Here is a 12,988-nt window from a genome sequence, read left to right on the forward strand (position 1 = left end):
TTCTTCTGGGGTGCAGCGAAAGTAACTCTATAAAAACCGTCCAAAATCCATCGCTGAACTGAGAACTGCAATATCCACTTTCACTGCTTCTATTACAGAACAAATGTTACAGCTTGTGTTTGGAAACATGATTAGACGAATTGAATTGTGTATTCAACAACAGGGGGGGGGGGGGGGGGGGAGGGGGGGAGACACTTTCAACATTTAATGTGAAAATTTGTAATTAAAAATGAATATTCAATAAATAACTGAGTTTCATTTCGGTATATTCACTGTGGCATACGGCACGCGCGGCTACCAATCATACGGCAGTGCGGAGAGACGTTTTGAATACCCCGTATTACCAAATGAAGACAATTAGGTTAAACTACCAAAGACGGATGAAACAGGCATACATATGTTTTATGTTACACTCAAATGAGGTGCTCCTTATTTACTTTTTCATCCCCGTAATGCGTGAAACGACAATGGTAACAGCTCTGCAAGCAACAGATATCTTTCCTCCTTAGAGAGCTCGGTGGCCAAAATCCCAACTGTGGACGGGACGCATAGGATCACAAACTTTTGAGTTTAGCGTTCACGCAGAGTCCGCTTTGTGCTTTCTGTCAACGTCTTTTGCTTTAGGACGGAAGAGGCGCTTATCCGATGTTATGCGACATTTTAATGCTGCCATTGTGACGTGCCGCCGTCACAAAAGAACAATGCGCCGGACTGTAGGTGCGGCTGATCCGGCTTTATTGAGTGCTTCGGGTGCGTGCCGAGCGCTGCGTAGGCGGAACAGCGGCAGCAGCAGCGGCTGGGCCTGCGTCTCCGGAACTTCATAACCCCCCACCGAGAGACATCGGGAGGGTGGGTTAGGCATCGTCCTTACTCGAACTCTACAGAGAAAAGGTACCCCCATCTCTGCACAAACTAATAGCTGTCATCAGCAGATAAAATGAGTACCTTATTACCTGGATAGAGTCTACATTGCCTTCCGTCCTCCTGCTTACGCAGCTAATATCTAACAAACCGTTGGCTGCACAGCGCTATGACTCGGTGACTTTAAACATTTTCATCTTTGGTACATTGGTTTTTGCAAACAACGGCTACCTCCCCGAAACGTTAAAATTACCAACATTAACAAGCATTATATTACAGCTATCTTGAAAAATCCCTCTAAAAACTAAACTCCTCCTGAACAGGCCATGAAGGCCCAACGGTACCGACCGGCTGCCGTGTCATCCTCAGCTCACTGGCGTCACTGGATGCGGATATGGAGGGTCATGTAGTCAGTACACCGATCTCCCGGCCGTATGTCAGTTCCCGAGACCGGAGCCGCTACTTCTCAACCAAGTAGCTCCTCAGTTTGTCTCACAAGGGCTGAGTGCATCCCGCTCGCCAACAGCGCTCGGCAGACCGGATGGTCACCCATCCAAGTGCTAGCCCAGCCCGACAGCGCTTAACTTCGGTGATCTGACGGAAACCGGTGTTATCACTGCGGCAAGGCCTTTGGCGAAAAATCTCTCTATTTGCGTTAAAACGGTAAAAGTTACCATTAAAAATGTTTCTAGTTAGAAGGTTATTCAAAACGAAGAATTCGACTTACCTGCAGTAGTAGTAATAGTAGTAATAGTAGTAGTAGTAGTAGTAGTAGTAGTAATAGCAGTTTTATAGAGCCGTGGATCACCTTTACCGGGATATTGGACATATCATGGGAGACACAATTTAAGAACAACAAAAGTAACAATTTGATATATACAGGCATTTACACACTTACAGCCCTAGTTTGATAAGGTTGAAACAAGTAGTCGGCTGTGGCGCTGCAGTAGGGACCATCCCAGTATTTTCCAGAAATAAGTTAAGGGAAACAACGCAAAGTCGAAATGAGGGCGGCCGAATGGAGATTGGACCCTCCATCATTGCGAATAAGAGGCCAATCTGTTGAAATTAGTGCTACCGCACTCGGTTTTTCGCTAGAGGACACTACTGTTGTGCAACGAATTTATTGAATAATGTAGAACGCTAGTGTTCTGCTGTTCATTCATTTCAATCTACCAGCCGCTCCACGTACTATGTACACTATACGCACGCTATTTCATTATGCAGCACTACGTACATTATCAGCTGACATCAGGATCATAACAACAATACTTTTTTTTCCTATAGCGACGATATTTTGTTCCCAATTTACTTACTGCAACTTCCGATTTGATCAACTGAAAAACTTAGTCAGCGTCTCAGTGAATGAGATGTTGAGCTAAGAATGAAAATACTGTGTTCCTTATATTCGTGAGTTGGAACTTAAATAGTGGCATCTATTTATTCACACCCGATGCAAAAGAGTTGCATGTTTGCACCTCTTATTGTTCTTCAGAGTAGTCACCAGCGTTGTGTAGAACCCGTTGCCAGCGATCTGGAAGGACGCTAGTGTTCTGCTGTTCATTCATTTCAATCTACCAGCCGCTCCACGTACTATGTACACTATACGCACGCTATTTCATTATGCAGCACTGCGTACATTATCAGCTGCAGAGTCTGTTCAGAGTCGTTAGCAGAGTCTGTTCTGTTGACGACGCGAATGGGTCGGTCTATTGTCTGTCGAATCTCTGGAACAGTTCTGACGCGAATGTTACGAAGTGGTTCCTTCATCTTCGGAATCAAATCAAAGTCACAAGGACTTAAGTCCGGGGAGTATGGTGCATGGTACAGCACGTCCCAGTCCCACCGATCGAACAGAGCAGCCGCAGCTTGCGCTGTATGCGCCCGCGCGTTGTCGTGCAAAATGATGGGTGGGTTGGCAGAAAGTGTCGCCGCTTCTTTCGCAAAGCTGGTCGCAGGTGATGCTCCAAAGACGAATAGTAATACTGTGCATTGACGGTATGCCTTGGAGGGACGTAATGCGTTAGGATAACACTATCACATTCGTACATGAGAATCACCGTAACTTTCACCATGCTGGGGCTCTGGAGCATCACCTGCGACCAGCTTTGCGAAAGAAGCGTCGACACTTTCTGTGCAACCCACCCATCATTTTGCACGACAATGCGCGGGTGCATACAGCGCAAGCTGTGGCTGTTCTGTCGGTTGATGGGACTGGGACGTACTGTACCATCCACCATACTCCCCAGACTTAAGTCCTTGTGACTTCGATTTGATTCTGAAGATGAAGGACCCCTTTCGTGGCATTCGCTTCAGAACTGTTCCAGAGATTCGACAGGCAGTAGACCGCTCCATTCGCACCATCAACAGAACAGCCTCTGCTAACGGTATACTATGCCTTCCAGATCGCTGGCAACGGTTTCTACACAACGCTGGTGACTACTTTGAAGGACAGTAACAGGTGCAAACATGTAACTCTTTTGTATCGGTTGTGAATAAATAGTTGTCACTATTTAAGTTCCAACCCTCGTATACTCTTATGCTTTGAATAAAGGTTTTCAAGAAAAAAAAAAACATTGTTGAAAGTTATGTGAAATGATAGATATTTTATTATTATTATTTGCTTGTCATATTTAAAAAAAAAAAAAATTGTATTATCTAAACTGTGCTACAAAATTACATAAGTTCACGAGAAGCGCGAGGTAGGTTACGTCGAATTAGCACCGATTTTCACTAAAATTCTATCCAACATCATCATGTATGTGTCACACAAGGGGGAAATTCATCACACCTCCCGTTACCCACATCTCACCCCCTCACCCCCAAATGGTTCAAATGGCTCTGAGCACTATTGGACTTAACTTCTAAGGTCATCAGTCCCTTAGAACTTAGAACTACTTAAACCTAACTAACCTAAGGATATCACAGACAGCCATGCCCGAGGCAGGATTCGAACCTGCGACCGTAGCGGTCGCGCGGTTCTAGACTGTAGCGCCTATGCGACAGAGGTTAGTAATGCAATGAAATATTTCTGTTTCTAATGGGCCACCAAGGTAAACACTTTGGAGACACTGTTGCTAAGAATCAACGGGAAAAGGCCTGAGAAAGCATCATGTAGATTTCATTAGGCTGATCATTTTCAGGCATTTCGCAGTCGAAAACAAGTCTGCAGTGCGATATGCAACAGGACGACGTTCTTGACAACCCTTGACACTGCTGACACCCCCCACCGTACCATCAGACAACTCATTCCTTCTCTGAGGTCACCACATAGCTACAATCCCATTGAACGCGGCCTCATTCTTTTGGAGTGTAGTGTGATCGCAATTTTTGCTCTGGTATACAGGATAGAACCGCTAGGAACTATTCAAAATCATTGGACCAAATTTGAAAGTGATGCAAAGCAGAAACGAGGTTTACATTTTTTCATCCCTTGGTTCCCGCATTCTCCTGTGGTGTCCACGCAGGGGGGTGACATTGTTACATGCGTGAAGAAAATGGTAAAGAGTCCCTGTAAAAGCGATTTATTGATCCTCGGTGCCACACCCACACATTTAATGGATTATTTAAAAATGTCTGTCTACAGTGACACCCATTCACGGATTCCTAGGTGCTGGCGGCGTAAGCAACCCTTTCGACACCCCTCAGATTTGGCATGTGGAAAGCAAGCACTAGTGCAAAAGCTTAACACCACTTAATTGAGCCGGCCGCGGTGGTCTAGCGGTTCTGGCGCTGCAGTCCGGAACCGCGGGACTGCTACGGTCGCAGGTTCGAATCCTGCCTCGGGCATGGGTGTGTGTGATGTCCTTAGGTTAGTTAGGTTTAAGTAGTTCTAAGTTCTAGGGGACTTATGACCTGAGATGTTGAGTCCCATAGTGCTCAGAGCCATTTTTTGAACCACTTAATTGAGGGGTTGTGGCACCAATACCATGGGAGGATACGTTCGCTTTAAGTTGGTTAAAAGATGCTATGAGGTTTCTGGTGGTAATGCATTGGATGGGTTTACGTATTGGGATATGAAGAGTGGGAGAGTCGGTTACAAGAGACACGTGTTTTAGGAAATGGGAAGCAGACTGGAGGTTGAGCCATGGCTGTTGAGAGGGGATAAAGATTAAGTTGAGAAAGGAAGAGGAATTCCTGATGTGAGAAAAGACAACTTGAAACCGGGTGCATAAATGTCTGGCCAGGTTTCGTTGTCTGGGAGGGGAAGGCTGTTCTGTTGGGAAGTTATTATCGCCAGTGTGTAGATGTACAGTCAGTGGGATATGTTGGTATTGGAATAGGTTCGTAAATATGCTATGCTTGGGAAGTAACGTAGAAACCATTGGTAGAGTGCAGCGTTTCCCAATACTACAAAACAGCGAATAGCAAGTGCTGACGGGCTGTTATGACATTGCGTGACACTCATTCTTCCTATAGATGCCCACTTGCCATTTGAGAGTTGCGCGGATTGTAATCGCTGATTTCTATGTAGTCTTTGGAGATTTCGCGGAATGAGTTTCTTCTAAATAGTTCTGGAATGGTTGTCGAGAACAGCGCAACATTTCTAAACAAAGTTTGAACTGATCATCAGTGAGCACTCGCCGATTCGGGTAGTCTACAACCTGATGAGAATGTGTGTTATAGGAACGGACGCCTAAGGAACCCATGGGGCCCCTAGAATTAGGATGGTTGCTCTTAACGATGTATTGTGATGATTCAGAAGTGTGACACCGTAATGCTGGGTAGTTATTATCGTAGAAACAATTCAATTGAAAATCCCAGCCAAAGTTGAGTAGCATATGGGAACACGAAGTCTTGCTATAATACGACCTGATGGCATGCTGCATTAAACAATTCTTTCCACTCCAAGGAAGTAATGTCATATTATCTCTTGCTGGTAATCTCAGAACGCGGACTGTGATAGATTACACTGAGAACAGTTATTAGCGAAATTCAAACAGAACGGTCTATTACTGAAATTATTACACAATTCAGACATTTTAATTACACGCTCGGCTTTAGCAGCATCAAGCATGCTACAATACGACCTCAAACGTTTCTGACTGAAACTTTACGACCATAAAAACGCGGCGCGAATAATAAACCCGAAATGACTGTAGCGAGTCCGAGCGATTAATGGCAGACTTGAGCCAGTTCTGCACTGCTACCTTCGTTTGACAGTGCTAAACAGCATGAGACCGCAGCGCGAAGAACGCAGCACGAATATTTATACTGAATCCATTACTTCCAAAAATGAATTTAAATACACACACAGTTTGTACTGATCTGCAAATCTGCTAACAAGGGAACCTCCCCATCGCAGCCCCCTCAGATTTAGTTATAAGTTGGCACAGTGGATAGGCCTTGAAACACTGAACACAGATCAGTCGAGAAAACAGGAAGAAGTTGTGTGGAACTATGAAAAAAATAAGCAAAATATACAAACTGAGTAGTTCATGCGTAAAACATGCAACATCAAAGCTAGTGTAAGTTCAGGAGCGCCGTGGTCTCGTGGTTAGCGTGAGCACGTGCGGAATGAGAGGTCCTTGGTTCAAGTCTTCCCTCAAGTGAAAAGTTTAATGTTTTATTTTCAGACAATTATCAAAGTTCAGGCACTCACACATAATCAACTTCGCTCTCCAAAATTCCAGGCCATGTTCAGTGGGTGTTGTGTGATGTCCTTAGGTTAGTTAGGTATAAGTAGTTCTAAGTTCTAGGGGACTGATGACCATAGATGTTAAGTCCCATAGTGCTCACAGCCATTTGAACCATTTTTGACATGTTCAGATTTGCTTGGACATATGCAGGATTTGACGGTCTACACACGGAAAAAACGTTAAAAACATATGTTTTGACAGAGCACAGGGAAAACTGTGCGACTGTGACACTATTGCATTCATTTGTTGCAGTTTATGTGACAAACTCTTATGTTTTCATCAGTTTTTTGGGAGTGATTATCACATCCACAAGAAAACCTAAATCGGCCAAGGTAGAATAATCTTTTGACCCATTCGCCAAGGGTACAAGTTAGGTGTGTCGACAACATATTCCTGTCATGTGACGCACATGTCGTCACCAGTGTCGTATAGAATATATCAGACGTGTTTTCCTGTGGAGGAATCAGTTGACCTATGACCTTGCGATCAAATGTTTTCGGTTCCCATTGGAGAGGCACGTCCTTTCGTCTACTAATCGCACGGTTTTGCGGTGCGGTCGCAAAACACATACACTAAACTTATTACAGTGAACAGAGACGTCAATGAACGAACGGATAGATCATAACTTTGCGAAAATAAGGAAATTAAACTTTTAACTCGAGGGAAGGCTTGAACCTAAGACCCCGCGTTCCGCAGCTGCTCACGCTAACCACGGGACCACGGCGCTCCTGAGCTCACATTATCCTTGATGTTGCATATCTTGCGCATGGACTACTCAGTTTGTATATGTTGCTTATTTTTTTCATAGTTCCACACAACTTCTTCCTGTTTTCTCGATTGATCTGTGTTCAGTTTTTCAAGGCATATCCACTGTGCCAACTTATAACTAAATTTGAGGGGGGTGCGATGGGGAGGTTCCCTTGTAAGTAATGCGCAACCCCCTCGTCCCCAAGCAACAACAATCACCAAATCAAAACACATTGTCAACGGGAAACGATTACTCTGAAACAGTAGTCGTCAAACGTTTTTGCTGAAAAGCCAGTTGTGACGTTCTGGGGCTATACATCGGGCCGCATACATACCGATCTTATTATTAATTGATGATCGGCATAAATTAGTCTTTTTTGAATGCCCGGTACACTAGTTACAGTAAGGGTGTGATAAGTTGGCCATCAGGCCCAAGATGTTATGTATGAATGTGGAATGTTCGTTAAGAGTGGGTACCATACGGAACACAGTTTGTTGACTGTGCAGTTTGGAACTGCTGCCACCCTCAGTGACGCTGTAATGCCTGATGGAGCCAAAAGACGGCGGAACTGACGGTTTTGTCGGCTTTCACACTATCGATATTTGAGATACAAATTTTATGGTGACAAGTGGATGGAATTAATTTGATTTGAAAATAGCGTATTCCTTTATCTATATTAAAGATAATCCAGTAGGATGAAGTAATTGTAGGCGTTTTATCTCTTGAGAATTACGTTTGACTGGGCTGGCAGTTTCACAGACAAACAGCGGATCATAGCGGGCTATTGGGCACCATTAACTTAACGTAGGAACAAAACAACCAACAGTTATATCTTGGATGTGATATCTGAATATATTCGCAAGCACACGCACGGGCCGGACGATCCATTTGTTGTGGTACCTTCCCACTCTGGTATCCTCTATAATGATGAAGTTGATGCATTAGCCAAACAAGCGGCAACCTTAGGCACCGTCCTGGACTTGCACCTTCCTTATACAGACTACTTACGTGAAGTCAAGGATCACGCAAGACAATGTGATAGTTAACTTCATCAAGAGTACTGGTTACAATCTGTAGGTTTCAGTGGTGTACGTAAATTATAAATATGTTTTGCTGATGAAGATATTTCAGAATTGGTGTGAATTGTAAACCAAGACACTTATAATTATTTTCCAATTCAATTCAATTCAATTTTTAAAACATTATGTACAAAACTGTAACAGTTAAGCTTTTTATTCTTGTAAATATGCATTTCTGTATTTGTTTATTCAATTATGTGTACATTGTCACTATGTGTTGCCGATGGCTAAATTGAGTACACACTCAAAGGCCAAATAAACAAAAAAAAACTTAACGTAGGTGGTAAAGGTGACGCCGACGCCAGGTTGGACACCGTTCAGCGAAGGCTGTTATATGGACAGGGTGAACGGACGCCCTTCGCGAGCCGATAATGCTTACAGCCATTTGATTTTAGAACACGGCGCGGAAGGTGCGAGACTTCTACAGTGTGAGCTGCAACTTTCTCGTCCCAAAAACGTCTGTAGTTGGGCCGTCATGTATATAAAGCAGATAGGAATCTTTGAAGGGTCGTAAGAAGCAACATGTTAATGCGCTCCTTTGAGGCACCGATAGGATGGAGCCAAAACACAATCCTTTCTTTAGCTGTAGGCCTCTGGACGCGAAAATGAGGGAGTTTCGTTGTTCAGCCTCGTCTGACGTGGTAATTTTGGAATATTGTTGACAAGTGGGAGGACGCTTTAGGAGAGCTGATTATTGTGAATGGACGACTGCTCGTGTGAGGCTAGGACTAACAATCTAAAAAGGGGCGATGTTACGAGGGAAGACAGAAGGAACTAAATTTTTTTCTTCGTCCCCTGCTAGTGAGAGATTCGATGTGAAAAGTAGTCACTTCACTTTGCAGCTCCAACTCGAGCATGATGTAAACTTGGCGTTAGGTAGCTTTTCGGGAATCAAAGGCATCGTCCGACACAGAGGTCGCCGACAGCAGCACTGGCCAACGACACGACGATGCTGTTTAATAAAAATAAATAAATAAATAAATAAATGCAAGAAAATAAAAAAAGAAAAAACAAACGGAAGATCTGCAATCGGCTTCGACGTGTACAGGTCGCAATGTAATCAGTAAACTTTAGTGTTACTGAGTAGGAGGAAGACACCCTTCGGGCATGCATAATTGTACGAACTCAAATTTTGCCAATCACTTCCATCAGATCGCGGAAACCAATGTGTGCACTAACCATGTAACAACCTATCTGTCGGTTACTTGTCTTGAATTTCCGCCAACCTTATTACTTGCAATTGTTTCACTTTTTTGTGGTAATTTGTCAGTGAATAGGATGCTATTAAACATGTTCATGTTATACTTCGGTGCAACTGCTACATTCGTTTTTTGAGAGCATTTATAATAAACAATAGAATTTACAGTAACTTTGACTTACTTTACAAACTATCTCACTTGTTACGTCATAATTTAACGTTAATAAAACGTCCTTGCGCAACAAATGATAGTGTGCAGCCTTCATTGACCATCTATATACCTATATAAGTTAATTAGGTAAAGTTGTAGGCGGGTTCATAGCGTTTTTTTTTTAATTTTATGTTCCTTGCTACGACTATGTACCGCGTTTTAAGATGACCATCTCTATAATGCTCATTCACGTATGTGCGTCAAAATTTATTCCGTACAGGTCGTGCACGCCCGTGAGGTGTCAGTAATGGAAGACAAACAATAAAACATTTTCTGTTACACATCTTCTAACCTCACAATGACCGCGCTACTTACCCTTCTGCCCCGAGACTTTGCGTAGGTCACTGCCAAATTCACCAACGTCAATTGAAGTTAAGCACATCTTAAAATATTACTGTCTCTTTAACTATTTTTGTTTTTTGTGAGGAAAACTATGCTCTTAAGAAGCTCTTAACATTACCGGACGTTTTTGGGTTCGGTCGTTAGTTGCTAGACACATTTTGCATAAAATATGGTTGAGAAACACAGGCTGCACGAGAACTCCGTTCGGGCTGCAAGCGACCCGTCTGTTGCAGTTTAACAACCTCTGCAACCACTGCTCTAAAATGCTGAACTCGACAAATCCAGCGGTAGCGGTATACGTAAATAAACTACCGATAATTTTATTACAAACGGCAAAAAGTATGACAAATATATCGACGCGGGAGGAAGTAGAATCCTCCCATTACGTAATGTTTGATGGTAACACAAGAGTTCAGTTTGACAGAAGTAAATTATAACGAAGGGGAGTATTGATATTGTGGACTGCTATCGTGTACTAATTACCTTGGCTTATACCAGTGCTGATACCTGAACTTGTTATTAGAACTGTGTGATTGTGTGGGGGGAGGGGAGGGGGGGTTGGTGTGAGGGTGGGCGTGCGTGCGTACGTGCATGCATGTGTGTGTATGTGGTTGTGCAGTATGAGAAATAAAGTTTAATATTTTATTTCTTTACATCCATATCATTAAAGTAGTACATGCAGAACGTCACGCACGACTAACGGGTAATTACAAGCTGTGGTCACCAGTTTACTTGTAGTCGGAGTAGCAGACTAAACAACATATCTTCGTAAGGCTACCTCTTCACTCGGGTGCTTACGAGAGCGAGGAAAAAAAGTGGAGGGGATTTACCTTAGAGAAACACCTTCATCTCTGTACCCGAATTTTCGGCCCGCCTCTGACGTAGCAGTCGCCCGACGTCGTCACCTGGAAACAGTCGGCATTTCGTCACATCCCTACCGAGCGAGGTGGCGCAATCGGCACAATGGACGACGGTTCAAACTCGCGTCCAGTCACCCTGATTTAGGTTTTCCTTGATGTCCCTAAATCCCATCAGACAAATGCCGGGATGGTTCCTTCGAAAGGGCACGGCCGGTTTTCTTCTCCATCCTTCACTAATGCGATGGGAGCGACGACCTCGCTGTTTGGTTCCCTCACCGAAATCAACCAACCAACCTCACATCCCAGAATATTAAGCTGTCTGTTGAACAGACAGCCTCAACGACGCACAGGCGCAGACTTAATGTTACGTATCATTCTCCAAGTATCTGATACATATAGCAGATACCCGCAGCCCGATGGGGAATATAATTTCCTCCTAAAGGAATTTTTATGAATGCCTGTCGTTTTTTTACGAGTGTCGCGTCCTTTGGTTTGTGACGTATGGAGGCCGAGGAAACTCTGTTATATTGTGTACAAGCAAGGAACGCATTCCTTACAAAGTACACAAAGAAAACGTAGTATTAGCTGCGGGTGCCGCCTGTTTTTCGCCTTGCTGTGGTGGAGGCTTCCCTTGCTTAATGTTGTCGATGAACTAGCGGCGCCACGGGCACAGTTTACCGCCCATCTGTTGGCCCATTACTTTAGGATCAGAGACTGCTCTGTTGCGACCTCAAAAAACAAACCGTCTCGTCACAGCTTTCTCCCTGCAATAACATCTCTGTTGGTTGTTAACGGCTCGTAAATGCGCCTGTGCGAATGCGGTCTTGACCATTATTTTCTGTACTAAAGCTGATAAATTTCTAGTTACTTTTAACGGGGAAATTATACCAGTATTTTTACAATCACCCTACTAAAATTTTAGAATTCTTAGTGTCCTGCCCTCTTTATATATTAGTTTGGTGATTTCTAATACGAATTCGTGCCTTGCACTGAAGGAACGAGGTATAATAAGGTAGTAGTGGAGGGCTGTTATTTCCAATTCATAGTACTTTAGCCCGCTGTCAGCCTAAAAATAGGCCGTAGTTGGTATAAGGCGCGATCAAAAAGTTTCCGTCTGAGGGCGTTGCTGCAGCTTATAAGCAACGTCGTAGTGGTGTACAAGCACCGACATGTAGCCAAGGGATTAGTGTGGCACCGGTGTCTTACCGACGTGCACGCGGTGAATTCGGAAACGTGAACCATGGCGACGATATTATCAAATGCGTCGAAATAAGATAAATCACTCCGTCTTTAGGCTACAAGTGGCCCATCGGGTCCATCCGACCGCCGTGTCATCCTCAGATGAGGATGCAGATAGGAGGTGCGTGTGGTCACCACATCGCTCTCACGGTCTTTACGATGGTTTTCTGTGACGGGAGCCGTTACTATTCGTCGAGCAGCTCCTCAATGGGCATCACGAGGCTGACTGCACCCCGAAAAATGGCAACAGCGCCTGGCGGCCCGGATGGTCACCCATCCAAGTGTCGGCCACACCCGACAGCGCTTAACTTCGGTGATCTGACTGGAACCGGTGTATCCACTGCGGCCAAGCCATTGCCTCCAAATAAGATAAATGCGCTGTTATTCTTTACTTGGCTCCCGAAGGACAAACATCGGTAGACATACAACCGAGAATGAAGAATGTCTACGGGGCGGTATGTCTGTCAAAAATAACCGTTGTGGGGAACTGCGGCAAGTTGTACTGCTACTTCGTGATCCTCATATCGCAAATGTAACGCAGAAGTTACGTCAACTCAAGTTGGAGACCCTCGGGCATCCACTCTACAGTCCTCATCTTTCCTCATCCTATAATCCTTCAGTCCCTTAAAAAATACCTTGAATGGTCGACGATTCCCGTCGGAGGAACAAGTGCAGCAGGACACGGTGTTTTATCCAATGTGTAATTCAAACTAGTGCGTCGGTGGGACAATTGACTCAGTGCTCAATGCGATTTTGCCAAATTGCCATACCAATTCTGGACTGTACGGCTTTCGAACGAAAACTTTTTGAT

The 12,988-nt window shown here is 44.1% G+C and overlaps 1 pseudogene; it reads right to left on the minus strand.

The window, feature by feature from the left end:
• Positions 1-1,378: 1,378 nt before the first annotated feature.
• LOC124561059 lies at positions 1,379-1,496 on the minus strand (annotated as a pseudogene).
• Positions 1,497-12,988: the final 11,492 nt, after the last annotated feature.

Source organism: Schistocerca americana, chromosome 1, assembly GCF_021461395.2.
Source record: "Schistocerca americana isolate TAMUIC-IGC-003095 chromosome 1, iqSchAmer2.1, whole genome shotgun sequence".
NCBI classification, from domain to species: Eukaryota; Metazoa; Arthropoda; class Insecta; order Orthoptera; family Acrididae; genus Schistocerca; species Schistocerca americana.